Raw genomic sequence first — 16191 nt, forward strand, 5'->3', positions numbered from 1 at the left:
GAAATAATTGATAAAATATGTATTTGATGTATGTACAATAACTTTTAAATTTGAAATTCTTTTTGAAAGTTACTGTAAAATTTAAAATTTAATTAATATATTATGAATATAGTTTACTCTCTAATAATTAAATATTTAATAAATTTAATTTTTAACTAATTAATTGAGAATGCTCCAAATAAGAAACTGCCTGCCTCAAATCATTCACGTGAGTATCGGTATAGCATTAAAATCTTAGCAATAAAAAGTATTTATCATAACCCGTGGGGCCTCAACTCAAAGAAAAATAATTTGTACAAGTCTTAAATAGACAAGTTTTTATAAAATAGTAGACCCCACCTTAAAAAAATAAAAAAAAATATTCTTTATTAATAAGACTCATTATTTTATAAAAGACTTATATAAAATTTATCTATTTAAAACTTATATAAAATTTATTTATTTAAAACTCATATATAGCATTACTCCAACTCAAACAGCGGGTGCTTAAAAGTAAAGTGGGATGTAAGGTTGGCCAAACTTTTACATACAAGTTTGAAAAGGTTTGAAAACTTGTCTTGCACCGGCTCCGTACCGATTATATTCTCTTGCACCGGCTCCCTTTATAATTGAATAAATCTTTGCAACTTTCTCACATTCTATATTTTATATATTTTATAATTTTTATTAAATATTTATTATATAAATAATGAATAAGATATTTAAAATAATTTTAAAAAAATAAATTCAAAAAAATTTTAAAAAAATATTAAAAATTTTAAAAAATATAGAATATGGAGTGTGATGAAGGTTGTGATGGAGGAAAGTGATGGTAAAAATAAGAGTTAAAAAGAGAGAATGAAGGTCAAGCACGCAAATGGGGAAGCGAAGTGACATAAAGAACCACTAACAGGGGCTCAATAAAAATGGATGTTAGATACGATATCCGGGGACTTCGGGGTGACTGAGAGAGAGAGCTTATTCAACCTCCAGACGAAACCTTCAGTTTTATTATTTTTCTCTAGACGGCAAGGGTCATAGACCCATTTGTACAGTAAGCTATAAGAGACTATAAAATATACTATTTATAATAGATTTGCCCTCCAAATGACCCGTGAATATAGGCCCTGTGCGGAATCATGTAAATATGTGTGTCTTATTCTCTATTTATGTTTGCTATATTTATTTCATATTTACTAAGATGGACGTACGTACAAATACCATATTGCCATTCGGGACTGCAATCGGGGACTTCAAACAACATTGACCAAGGCCCGAATTGTCACCGTGGACTGGGAATGACTTTTTCTCCCCCTCCAACTTGTTCCTACAAAACATGAATTAAAAGTTCGCAGTCTGTGGGATGCGATTATTCTCTACACCGAAAGCGGAAGAATGATGATTTTTCGGCGTACAAAATCATTCCCGAATGAGCAAATATAATTCCTATCAATAAGTGTTCTGAACTTTCCATTTCTCATTTTTATTAACGCTACTACGGGGAAATCAAAGGGCGAGGACCCATGTCCAGGCATGTAAAGTACATAGCATCCTAATGACATACTATGCACAGTACGTGGGTAGAGGCCAGGTATGCATTATGCATTTAAAGTGCATAGTCCACATGAGCACCATCTCGGCCGCACATGGGATGCACAGTGCCATGCATGGTGCAACACTGGTGCACACTGCCAAGCACCCAGGAAGACGCCGCCCATTCACCATTGGACCGGCAAGGGTGCTGGTGGCCACCACCTAGACTGTTGGCACCTTATGTCTCCACTGGGGTGGTTTCCACCCGCGGGGGCCATGCACGGCATGCACAGTGCGTGCAACGGGTGCATGCTATCGCCCACCTATTGTGGACCTAACACAGGCGTTGATGGCCACCATGTGGACTGTCAGAGGCTTTTGTCTCCATCGAAGTGGTTTGCGACCATGGGGGTGGTGCCCACCCCACAAACCGTGTGCTTAGGACATGCATACGGTTGATACCTCCTTGCCTACAAATGGTAGGACCAAGAAAGGTGCTAGTGGCCACCACGTGGACCACCGACTTCCTTTGTCTTTGTCGCGGTAGTCCCCGACCACCGTGGACGTGCACACCATGGTACCAACCACGAAGGTCGTGTGTGTAATATGCTTCTAGGGACTCACAACGGCCAACCATGAGCCCGGAGAACAAACAATGGTCACCACATCAACTCTTCAGATTCCTTGAGACTGAGGTGATATGTAGGTCTATTTGGCAACCTCGATCCCAGAATAAAGTCAATATGGTGCTGAATATCCCTCATAGATGACAGTCTAGGAGGAAGATCTTTCGGCATCAAATCAGAGAATGCTACTAGCAATTGTTGCACCTTTGGTGGTCTATTACACTATTCCCACAAGGCAGCAAAGCATAAATCACGTATTTACGCTCAATCTCCTCTAGAAACCTAGACATAGAAAGTAGGTTAGTACTATTGGCTATTTGGGTACGAGTGGTTCCTTCCCTGCGAGCTGCCAATATGATATTCTTTCCTTTGATGCTCAGGAAATACATATTCCTCTGCCCATTATGAGTAACACTGCGATCATACTGCCAAAGCCTGTCTAATAACACATGATAAGCATCCATAAAGACGACATCACACCAATCATTATCAAAATATTTTCTGCCAATCATAAAGGATACTAGACATCGTCTGTCTACTGTTACCTCATTGCCCTTATTTAACCATGACAATTTATATAGCTTTGGATGACGGTTTGTCTTCAACTGTAACTTCTGAACAAGCTCTTAAGACACCACGTCCTCATAACTTCCACTGCCAAATATCATCTTGCAAACTTTATCGTCATTTGTACAGGTAGTGTGAAAAATATTGGTTCTCAACCAATCGTCTCCAGAAGCACCCTTGGGAGCCAGTAGACTCTTGTGAACGAGCAGGGTCTTATGGCCATCACCATACAACATGTCTCCATCCTTCTCGTCATCATACACAGGTTCCCCAATCTCTCTAGCTTCTTCTACCACTTATTCTTCAACCAGAAGATTTTTTTCCTTTTTGATTAGTGGATTTTCTACAATCAGTTGCTCAATGTCTTGGTTCGTCACATCTGAAACATCTGATATTAGAATTAGAACACTGACCCTATGGTGGTTGAGGGGTAGGACGAGATTCCTGAGGACAAACCACTCGACTTTCTTAATTGTTTTTTATTATTGGATTCTTGCTCTTTTTTTTCTCCACGACGAGTGCATGCTGATATGATTAAGAAATTGTACACAGAGTGAAGACTGAGGACATCTTGCAGGGGTTGTCACACACCATCCAATATTGTGCCACTTTCTGCTTCTCGATTTTGGACATATCATTCCTGGCTATCAATTGACAGAACTCTTTCATGTAATCTTCAATTGATCTCGTGCCTTACCTCAACATGTGAAGTTGTTGAAAGAAGGTTTGAGTGCTGCTGAAAGGAAGGAAGTGACCCTTCATCTTTTTGTTTATCTTCTCCCAATCAATAATCTTGGCCTTACCTTGCTTGTCTCATAATCGCTTCAATTGTTCATACCAAGTAGATGCTCTACCCTTTAGTTTAATGGCGACTAGTTTTACCGTCACACAATCTGTGACATCCTTATAATTAAAAATTAGCTCAACTTCATGTAACCAATCAATGAAACTTTTAGCTTGTAACATACCAGAAAACTCAGGTAGATCTACTCTGAAATCGAGTCCTCATAACGCTACTCCCTACCACTGTGCTCATGAAATAAAGCACGATTATGATACGGGTTCATGAAATTGGAATCAAAATCGTGATCAACCATCTCATGATCAATGATATTTTGCACTTCTAGACGTTGGGTTAACTCCGCAATCTATATTTGCAAATCCTTAATTATCACATCCTGAATGCTACGATCACGGTGAGAGACTTCCTTGTTCGGAACCTTCCCACGACGACCATGACCACCAACCATTGAAACTGATGAGATATCACCACAGGAAAGATGCTAAAGCTCTAATGTCAACTGATGCTGAACATAATTTTGATTAATTCGAGCGGCTAGTTTAAACAAATAATCGAAATAAAGAAGATAAGAGATTCACCCAAAACATAGAGAAAACAAATATGTTTTCAGTTGAAAATTATAAAAAACTCCATAATGTTCAACCAAACCCACAAGCCTGGTGGAAATAACTGTAAATTCGAAAATATTAGGATTTTACCAAAAACTAACAAAATCCTAATAAATACACAAAAAATAAATACCTACATAAAGAAGCAATCTGCCAAAATCGGGTTAAAAATCACTTCCTAAATGAGAAACGAAATATTACAATAAATGGCAAAAGATGCCTAAAATTGGACATTTGAATGGGAAAGTAGCTGATTTCGGACTCGAAAACAATCCCCACTTAGCATAGCTTTGTGACCACGGCCTGCACACCAAAAAGAGCTTTCTGAATTGGGTCATATGCACAAATATGATATCCATAACCAAAGTTATGGCTAAAATACAGATACGTGCTCAAAATTGCCAAAAAAAAAAGTCACTGTTTCTTGTTGTACTTGCACTGACTTGCCGTCTCGATGTAGTTTAGCACCATCAATGTGTAATCTAACAGCTCAACATCATCTGACTCTGATCTCCCTGCATCAGTCACCCCAGGTTGGAAAGAACTCGCCCTTGAGTTCACAATAGTATCATCGGGATCTACAAAATAATGACTCAAGTGTTCCATGTTGAATACATCAGAGGTCTTTAAATGGCTAGGAAGGGGCAACCTGTATGCATTATCATTGATCTTCTGAAGAACCTCACAAGTTCCAATCTTCCTCTCCAATAGGAAAACGATCAGGAGTTTGTACATCCCAAATAAAATCACCAACATCAAAAAGTACCAGATAACGATGATCGTCGGCTTGAGACTTGTACTTAACATTACTCTCGTGGATGGCTAGCTTCACTTGTTGATGGATACCCCAAAGATACTCCATTATCTCATCTACCATGTGACTCAAACGACCAATATAGGAGCTAAGTCAAGCATACCCGACAGATTCTAATAGTAAACAATCTCCAATGGGCATAGCCATGTGGTTATGTTCTTGGGCCTGTTATAGGTGAATTCTGTTTGCGATAGAGTTAGATCCCATTGCTTTGGTTTATCCCTGCCAAACTCCTCAAAAGATTATCCAAACTTCGATTCACTACTTCGGTCTGACCATCTACCTGGGGGTGGTAGGTATTACTGAAATTCAACTTCGTCCCCAGTTTCTCCCATAAACTCCTCCAGAAATGGCTCATGAACTTGGTGTCATGATTTGAAGTGATTGACTGTGGAATTTTAAATGAACGATATCTTTGAAATACAGATGAGTGATCCATGTAGCATCTATAATTTTCCTGCAAGCAACAAATTGGGCCATCTGGAGAACATGTCAACCACTACCAAGATAAAATCCACGACTCATTGGGTTTGGGGTAAGACCAACATAAAATCCATACTGACATCGAACCAAGGGGCTTCAGGAACAAGCAAGAGAGTGTATAAATCTGCATTGGTGAGAACTCCCTTGGACTGCTGGCACACAAAGCATCACTCCACTTACCGAGCCACATCACTAGTCAACTTGGGCCAATAGTAATCAGGTGAGATCAAGGCCAAAGTCTTGTCTCACACAAAGTGGCCATCTCTATGAAGTTCACTAATAATCTACTACCTCAGTGAACAATCTCGGATGCACAACTGTAATCCACGAAATAAATAGCCATTAATTAAAACAAAATCAGTTCATTGGCCATCAGTTACCTCTCGAAATATCTTCCCAAATGAAGGATTTGCGGCATATAAATTAGGGGTGTAAATCTGTCCAGTCCAGTCCGATTCGGTCCAAACATCCATAGGGATCGAACCGGAACGATAACTATCGGTCCGATCCAGTTATTCTTTATTTTTTTTTCTTTTTCTTTCAAATAAATTAAGATAAAAAAATTTATTTAAATTACTAAATTATAATTAATTGAATTACTAATGTAGATTATGTAACTAACTCATTAATGGAGGTGAGGAGTAACATACGATGGCTCAAGGCATCTACTGTAATGCCCCGGTCCCGGAGGTCTGGAGATTTAGCTCTTATTACTTAATATCAACTCCAATATCACAACTATAAAATCTAGAAAAATTCTAAAAAATATTAATTCATTTGTTCAACCCAAATATCCATGTTCCTTCATATGTACAACAAAGAAATTATCAATAAATAAATTAAAAACTCCCCAAAATACTCAAAAGTATCCTTAACTGATCATATCAAGATAATAAAAAATAATCAATTTACTAACAATGACTCTCAAATAAGTACTTATACCCTCAGACCCTTAACCCGCTATGAACATCAAACCTCTCTAATTCTGCCTACTCTTGCTATCCAGCAAAACCATCACGATCATCTGAAAAATGTTTGGAGATAAGATGTGAGTTATTAACAACTCAATAAGCAGGAAATATATATTAGTATGCAAACACGAGCATTTACAAAGTTCTGAATGCAGAACAAAACACTTTTTATTTTTCAGAATGTAAAGTCAGAACATGTTATAAAAAATATCAGAGCGAAAGTTAAAAAAATACTGATAATCAAAATCCATTTGACATAGCATAATGAACACATCATATCAGAACATAATTCCAAGTTTAACCCCCGTGGTAGGGTTGTGCGAACCTCGGCCGCCAACTAAGCAGAAAAAGAATTTGAATCTTCCCCTTATTATTCTAGGAGCCTAGAGTGTGCACACATGAAAGACCACGCAGAAAACCATTTCGCTTCCCAAGTAAGTGCACCAGAAATAAAAAAAGTTGGTACTAACCCGAATAAAGGCCACAATTTTACACCTATGATAAGGTTAGAATGGAACAAAAATAGAAACAGAATGTCATACCAGAGGTTTTTCAGAAATCACATCATATCATATCATATCAGAGTACAGAACATTTTCAGAACATAACGGAATTAGTTCACAAAAATATAATTTTATGCACAAAATTTCATATTCTTTTTTTTTTTGCACAGTTCAGAAACAAAATACAAAAATAGCTCATGCTTGCACCAGTCATGCCAGAAAATATTTTATTCTTATACATAATTTTATGAATAATGCAGAACAAATAACTTAGGATATTTCAAATTTCTTTTCATAACAAAACATGCATGTTTTTCATAAAATCAACCCCAGATTATTTTATTGCATGCAAAGTCTAGTATAGAAACTCCGCTTACCTGAACTTCTTAACTTATCAGAATTTCTCCATATTAGTACAGAACGAAAATCCATCGTTACCTATAAAATTTTCATGTAACTCTCATAAATTTCGATTCGATTCTTAAATCTGAAATACTAAAATAACATATTTTAGTTAAATGTCTAAAATTCTTTTAATCCTAAAAATACCATCACTTTCCAATTTCATCAATGATCACTTAATAAATATTCTGTTAAATTCATCAGTATCCTAAAATACTAACTTAACAATATAAGCCCACAAGTGTCTAAGTCCAAAGAAAAACCTGGAGCCCACGTGAAATCAGTTTGTTAACAAAGGTGTTTTGGGAAATAAACAAAATACTACCACGTTTGACAGACTGAAATCAAAACTTAACGCCCATCTTAAAACAAAACACATATTGATTTCAGAACTAAAGGGATGTGCGGCGTGGCTTACCCAACGAGCACAGAGGACCCGTGATAGAGAGCACGGTGTGGTGGAATTGGGTGGTCAGCAAAGAGACCATCGTGTTAAGCAACTGAACATGATAGAGAGAGAGAGAGAGAGAGAGAGCAAAACGTGCAGGAGAGAGATGAAACTCACTGTGAGATGCAATGGACAGAGGGTACTGTGAGGGGAAACGAGGTTGTGGGCTTATCGAGAAGGTCAACGAATGACAAACCCGGGGTGGCAATGGCCGGAGTTGTTTTCTCAGTAGGTAATGATGAGGTGAAAAGAGTTGGTGCTGTGGGTGGCTGGGTTGTGGCTCGATGTGAAGGGAGCATGTGCTCTGTTTCGGTTGCTAAATAACATGGGTTGTTGGGTTCATGGTGGTGCTAACAATGGCTGGGATGCACGTAGTTGGCTTTTTAATGCAAAAACACCACAGACATGCCACTTGTCATCTCGGGCTGGCCTTGCTAGTGATGATGGAGTGGAGGTCTCAGTTGGTTGAGGCACGACTTAGTTTCGGGAGTGGGAAAACATGGGAGAACGTGATGAGTTCATGAAGAGGGTGGTGGCTTACAGTGGGGCTTGGGTGGTTTTCGGCACGTTTGGCTCTCAGTTGTGGTGATGGTCGTGGTTTACAATGGAAGGTAGATGGTTTGAGGGGTTTGGATGGTTGAGGTCATGAAAAGAGGGTAGCGGTAGCTTGGGGTTTCTTCATGCATGATGGATGGATGTGACACGCATACATATAGTGGATTGAATATAAAATCCCTAGAGAGGGAAAGAAGGAAAGACATGCATCGGCAATCCGTGGAACATGTACGTGATTGAAGCGTGCATATAGTGGGAACGGAAGTGAAACCGTGCATGTCATGGAGTTTGGAATTGTTTTCGCGGGTTAGGGCTCTTTAAGCTGAAAAAATTTGGCCCATGTCTTGGATCTTGCATGGGATTAATACATGAGTTTTTTCCCTAAGTTTTGGGCCAGACTCAACCTAAAATAAAAACACTTGTCCCAAAAATTTTTCAGATGAAAATCCACTTGGTCCATTAAAAAATTTTAAACCTAATTATCAAACCTATTGAAAAATCATATTCCTCCAAAAAAATCTTAGGCTCGTACTCTCTTCCAAAAATTTTACTCACAATCCCAAATGGGCTTTCATACCTATAAACTAAAAAATAAAACGGGCTAGGTATTAGGCTCGGGTGTTGCATCTACAACACGGTTCAAGTTTCCTGATTGGTGCCTCAAGGAAAATGTGAACTCCTCTAAGTATGCTTTGATGTACTTCAAAGCCTTGTGGTCAGTGATAAGGATGAACTTTTTCTGTTCCAAGTAGTGCCGTCAATGTTTCAGGGACTAAATGACGGCGTAGAACTCTAGATCATAAGTGGAAAATTTCTTTGGAGTTAGACAGCTTATCACTAAAAAAGGCTATCGGGCGTCCCTCTTGGCTCAAAATACCACCAATGCCAACCCCAAATGCATCACAATTAACCTCAAACACCTTCTCAAAATCTGGAAAGTCAAAATTGGTGCTTTTGTCATCTTCTACTTGACCAGTTGAAAACTAGTCTTTGCCTCCTTAGACCATTAGAATGCACGTCCCTTGAGGCACTTTGTGATAAGGGTAATCAGAGTGTTGAGATTTCTGATGAACCGGAGTTAGAAGAATTCCAATCCATGGAAAAACTTGACATCGTGCAAGGTATTAGGTCTGGGCCACTCCAAAATTGCATCTAACTTTGATTAATCTGCATGAACACTATCAGTTGACACAAGTAAACCAAGGAAAGTGATAGAAGTAGTAAAGAAAGAACACTTCTTCTCATTGACAAACAAACACTCATTCCTCAACATCTCAAAAATAGCTTGGAGGTGATATGCCCATGTCGGACTATAAATGAGGATATCGTCGAAGCAAACAACAACGAATTTTCCCATAAAAGGCCGTAAAACCTGTTGTATGAATCTCATGAATGTGCTAGGTGCATTGGATAGTCCAAAAGGCATGACCATCCACTCATACAAACCATGCTGTGTCTTGAACGCTATTTTCTACTCATTTTTAGGCCTTAGCTGGATCTGGTGGTATCCGCCTTAAAGGTCAATTTTTCAGAAGACTTTAGAGCCGGACAGTTAATCCAACATGTCATCCAAGTAGGGAATTGGAAATCTGTACTTCGCTCTGATTCTGTTGATCGCTTTACTGTCTACGCACATATGCCAAGAACCATCTTTCTTCGGTACCAGAAGGGCATAAACTGCATATGGACTCATGCTCTCACGGATGTAGCCTCTCTCCAATAACTCCATAACCTGGCGTTACAAGTCTTCAGATTATTTAGGACTGAGGCGATACACTAGTCTATTTGACAAGCTCAACCCCATAACAAAGTCAATATGATGCTAAATATCCCTCATAGGTGGCAATCTAGGAGGAAGATCTTCTGGCATCATATCAGAGAACTTTGCTAGCAATTGCTGCACCTCTGGTGGCAAATTTGGGTCTATGTCTGCTTCATTATTCCCACAAGGCAGAAAAACGTAAATCACATCTTCACGCTCAATCTTCTCTAGAAACGTGGACATAGAAAGTAGGTTAGTACTATTGGCTATTGGGGTATGAGTGGTTCCTTCCCGGCGAGGTGCCAATACGATCTTCTTCCTTTTGATGCTAAGGAAATACGTATTCTTTTGCCCATCGTGTGTAACACTACGATCATACTGCCAAGGCTTGTTTAATAACACATGATAAGCATCCATAGAGATGACATCACACCAAGCATTATTAAAATATTTTTCGCCAATCGAAAAGGATACTATGCATTGTCTATCTACTATTATCTCTCTGTCCTTATTTAGCCATGACAATTTATAAGGCTTTGGATGGCGGTCTGTCTTCAACTGTAACTTTTGCATAGCCTCTTTAGACACCACATTCTCACAACTGTCATTGTTAATAATCATCTCACAAACTTTATCGGCAACTAAAAAATATTGGTTCTCAACCAATCATCTCTTGAAGCACCCTTGGGAGCCAATAGACTCTTGTGAACAACTAGGGTCACATGACCATCACCATACAACACGTCTCCATCCTTCTCGTCATCATACAAAGGTTCCCCAATTTCTTTAGCTTCTTCTACCATTTCTTTTTTAATCAGGAAATTTTTGCCTTTCAGATTAACGAGTTCTCTACAATCAGTTGCTCGATGTCTTGGTTTGCCACATCTAAAACATCTGATATTAGAATTTATAACGACTCAGCCCAATAATTCTACGGTCGGAATATTGATAACTTTTATTGTGCCAAAATTATATTTAATGTGTCATATTGGATAAGCCCACTAGTAATAAATTATTAAAGTTGATTAGGAGTTTTATTAAACTCAATAACTAGGTTAAATCCCATTTGTTATTAACGAGTTAGGCTCATTTTGGAATTTATAGGTCGGTCATTAGAAATTTATTTCAATTTAAAATGATCACTAATTGAAATCCGCTACGTAGTCTCAGACACAATCAATCCTATTGAATAAATTGCTAGATCATGTTTTTAAGTTCAAACTCTCTTCTTAGATGATCACAACTGAGTATTCATCAGATTAGTGTCACTACATGTATTAATCGAGTCCAACTAAACTCGTTAGCACCCTCTCCTAAATCTCTCTATAAATATCTCCATTCCGTGTGTTATTTGAAAAAAAAAAAAAAACCATAAATCTCCATAAGTGCAGCGGTCGAGCCCATGAAAGGAAATAAGTGTTTGATTAGCATTACAAGATAAGTAACTTGATCATAAATTAGGATTAGCATACGTTAGCTAGTTATATATATTATTATTAAAGCCATTTCTTTGGAAGTCAGTGTTTATGTACCACGCATGTCATGATATTTGCAAGTACGTCATTCATTATGTTTCATTCTGCATATTATAGTTATGTATGTATTATGCATTTTATATGTCTAACATTACATAAGATACGTAAGTTTTCATAAGATCAAGTGTAAGATAAGCTTAAAACAGTTAATCCAATGGTCATTCAAATGCATGGTACTAATGCGATTTATGGGTGGATATACAAGCCATGAAACTAAGCGTGGTCCATCATAGTATACTAGAATACTATTAACAGCTTTCTTTAAGGCTCGGAGATGTGGGGCTGGTGCACAACTTTGTACATAGGGTTAAGTCTGTGGGTCAGTATGACAAGTAAGATAAGTTAGATAAACTAAGATAAATCTTGCATGTCATAGCATATGTATGAAAAATTATGATTTTATGTTCTCAGCATGAAATATTTTATAAAAAAACCTTTTGTTAAGTATGTTTACTTTATGTTAACTATGAAAAACTTGATATTTTGTTCGGAACCTTCCCACGACGACCACATCCACGACCACCAGCTATTGAAACTGATGAGATATCACCACAGGTGATGCCAATTGACACTAAACATAATTTAGATTAATTTTGGCGGCTAGTTTCAACAGATAATCGAAATAAAGAAGACAAAAAATTCTCCCAAAACATAGAGAAAACAACTCCGTTTTCAATTGAAAATTATCAAAAACTCTAGAATGTCCAATTAAACCCACAAGCTGGGTGGAAATAGTTGTAAATCCGAAAATATCAGGATTTTATCAAAAATAGAAAAATCATAATAAATACATAAATAAAGAAGCAATTTGCAGAAAAATTTGGCCAAAATAGGCTAAAAATCACTTCCTAATCGAGAAATGAAATATTAACTTAAAATGCAAAAAATATCTAAAATTGGAGATTTGAAGGGGAAGACATATGATTTTTGGCTCGAAAACAATGCTCATAGCTTGGTGACCACGGCGTCTACGCCGAAAAGAGTTTTCCGAATTGGAGTCATATGCACAAACTCGATACACATAGTCAAAGTTATGATTAAAATACTGATATGTGCTCAAATTAACTGCCCCAAATCAAGAAAAAGTCATTGTTTTTGGAAACAATGTTTCCTACTCTATTTGAGCTGACCAGTCATCTCTAGGTAATTCAGCACCATCAACATACAATCTGACAACTTAACATCATTTGACTTGGATCCTTTGCATCATTTTGGCACCATAAATCAATGCACTTCTTCATCTTTTATTGGATTTCCACATACATGAATATGAAAAAAAATTCAAAACTTTAAGCGTTTAGATGTTAAACTGAGTTGAGTTGAGTTGAGATAATAAAATACTATTAAAATATTATTATGTATTATTATTATTATTATTTTAGGATTTGAAAAAAATTAAATTATTTATTATATTTTGTATTGTGATTTTAAAAAATTGTAATGATGAGTTGAGATAAATTTTACTTCCAAACGAAGACTTAAATATATATTCAAAGATATTTTAGGTTGAAGATAAAAACAACATGTGCAAATAGAGATCGATCATATGCCAACATGGGTCATCATGTTTTGATTCACTTTAGACATCGGGGTCTACCATGTGGGCTCTTTCATAATTAATTGGAGTGGGCAAGCTGAAGAAGACAACCAAAATAGTATGAGCTACTCAACCATCTTGTCTATTTTTTCAGCAAAAAAATTAAAGTGGTGGTGACCCGTGACCCTTCCACTCTAGTTTTAGAATCGGGCTACTCTGCGGTTAATTTTGACTGTTAGTTATTTTTATAATTTTTTATATTTTTATATTTATATTTTTTAATATTTTTTAAAAATAAAAAATATACTAATATATTTAAAATTGCTTCTTAATTATTAAATAAAAAAATAAATTTTTTTTTTTTTCTAAACGGTCAAGTATAACGATACAGCTTGAAAGGTAAAGTAATTTTTTCGGACATGTTAACTCCGCACTGTTATATGAAATCATTTCTTTTACCTCCTCCATAATTTTGGGGGTGCAGTCGCAGACGTACACATCGATTAGTGCTGTTGGCCACGAGACATGATGATCATGACCTTGACAACTGCCATGAAAATATCAAGCGTCAGATGTTAATGCATTAGTGTTCCATTTCACACGTGGAAAAATATAATATTAGATTATATATGTTCACACACACACACACAAAAAAAAGAAAAAAGAAAAAAAACAGAGAACAAAATATGGCCTAATTTGACCATTTTACCGGTGAATTGATTGGGAGATTTGTTGTGAATTTTGAGTTGTACATATGGAGCCCAACCTACAACCTGGCCAATGAGGACACAGAACAAAAGGTCTATTTTTCCAACAACTAAAAACCAACTATTGATCACGTGTCTTTATAACGTGGTCAGTTAGATTTATTTTAAAATAAAAATAATTTATAATATAATAAATCGCATCAAATCATATTAATTTATGAGATTATTTTTATATAATATATTTATAATTAAAGTATTATTCTAATATGATTAATAATAATTACAATCTCTCTCTAACATCTGATTAGTAACTGTAAGAAAAATGCCCTCACATCTCTCGACAAGGAACCAATTCTTCACAAGAGGGGGTGCTGAGATCTCATCTCCTCCGGCCTCTCTTTCATCCTCTCGGCCTATTTTTATCTGATATAATCTTAGTTGTGTTTTCCTTTATTTTCTTTTTAAATTTTTTATCCTAGATCGAAAAATGTCTAATATGTCATGACCTTTAGGACCCAAGTGGTGCATGTGCTCCACCAGAAGGCATACTTGAGAGGAGTTTCGAGTGGAGAAGTGTGTGAGCTGCATGCGCTGGCCAAAGTTCTATAGTTTTGTCTCTCATTTTTATCGTTCATGTATTTAATTTTTTTAATGATTAAAGAAGTGACTATTAGTGTATTGATATATATATTTTTTAATTTTTTTTAGTATTTAAAAATGTTTAAAGTATGGGTGAAACCCGCATGGTGTGGGGCGGGGGGTGCCCTCCCCCGCACCTCGCCCTGCACCATGCAGGGGTTGGGGTTTTTCCCCCACCCCCCGCCCACTGGAGGCGGATGAGGGAGAAAAAACCCCATCCGCCTCGCCCCTTGCCTAGGCCAACACATTGTGTTTAAAAAAATATATTTTTGGTCCAAAAAAATTTATTAGACCTAAATTATAATATAATTTAAATAATAAATTAAAATTTATAAATATAAAAAGAACTTAAACTCATTAGAGTTAGATTTTGGATTGTCTTGACCTCTTAAGCCAATCTTTATATTGGAGGTCAAGGTAATACAATAGTCATCCTTAAACAATGTGGGATTTACTACTAAGTCTCACATTGCTTAAGGATGACTATTGTATTATCTTCGCCTCCTATATAAATGTTAGCCTATGAGGTCACGACAATCCAATGACTTGAATATAATTTTAAATTTTTAATAAATTGTATATATCTACATACAATATATTTATATATATATGAATAAATAAAAAATTATATATGTAGAGCGGAGTGGGGGGCGGGGCGGGGCCACACTACGGTCATCCCGCTCCCGCTAGGCCCTCTCCATGCGGGGCGGGGAGGAAGCTAGGCGGGGCCCCTCTGCCAACCCCTAGTTTAAAGATTTTGAAAGGAAAAAAAAAAATATAATTTATACTGTGTGGCACGCCTGGTGGTTATCGATGAGCAGCATAGTAGTAGGGTCCTAAACAGTATACGCAATGCACTTCGACCTCATATTTGCCAGAAATAGATAACTTGCATGTACCTCACTTGCATGCTGGTATATATAGTCTCGTGCCCTACTGGCGATCCTACCTCTTCCACTCAAGAAATCCTGTTTTGTTCATGCTTTTCTTGAATGAAGACACATAAATGGTACTGAAAGTGGAAATCTCCAACAAAATAGTTAGAAAATTGCTTGCAGTACCTCAATCCTTAACCACCAGCTCTCAATCCATTCATTAGACAATAGCAAACTGCTTCAAATGACTCCCTCTAAGCAGGGACCCAAACCATTGATCTATTATCATTTTTTTTTCATTTTGTTTTTCTTATAATTACTGTAAGCAATGTAACAGTTTGTTTGTTTGTGCACTAGTCTACCCGTCCCCCCTTGTGTACAAGAGAGAACATTTTTTGGGAAAACAGTTTCATCCCAAAAATACAATTTGTGTCCCAAAAAAGCTTTTGGGACCAAAAATATTCATCTAAAGACGATTGTCCCAAAATATCTTTTGGAGCGAAAAATGAATTTTCATCCAAAACAAAAAAATACTTTTAATTTAATGCATTCCATCCTTGAGACTTGCATCCCACATTCAAGGAGATACAGTTTCATTTTTACACTTAATCATTTAAGTCAAGTTTTGCGAGAAGCAAGTTGCATGTACACAAGGACTAGAAAAAAGCAGTGCCTGAACGTAAATTGTTGGATTGCATGTGGAGCTTGGTTTGTGAGCAAAAAAGGCATAGATAGGAAGTTCGCTCGACTTGGCGCTCAAGCAAAGCTCAACATATCAGTTCGTTTGATGTGTGCTTGACAGTGAGCTCGAGCGAAGATTAGATAGATTGTTCACTCAAGGATCG

The sequence above is a fragment of the Juglans regia genome, chromosome 12, assembly GCF_001411555.2.
Source record: "Juglans regia cultivar Chandler chromosome 12, Walnut 2.0, whole genome shotgun sequence".
Lineage (NCBI taxonomy): Eukaryota > Viridiplantae > Streptophyta > Magnoliopsida > Fagales > Juglandaceae > Juglans > Juglans regia.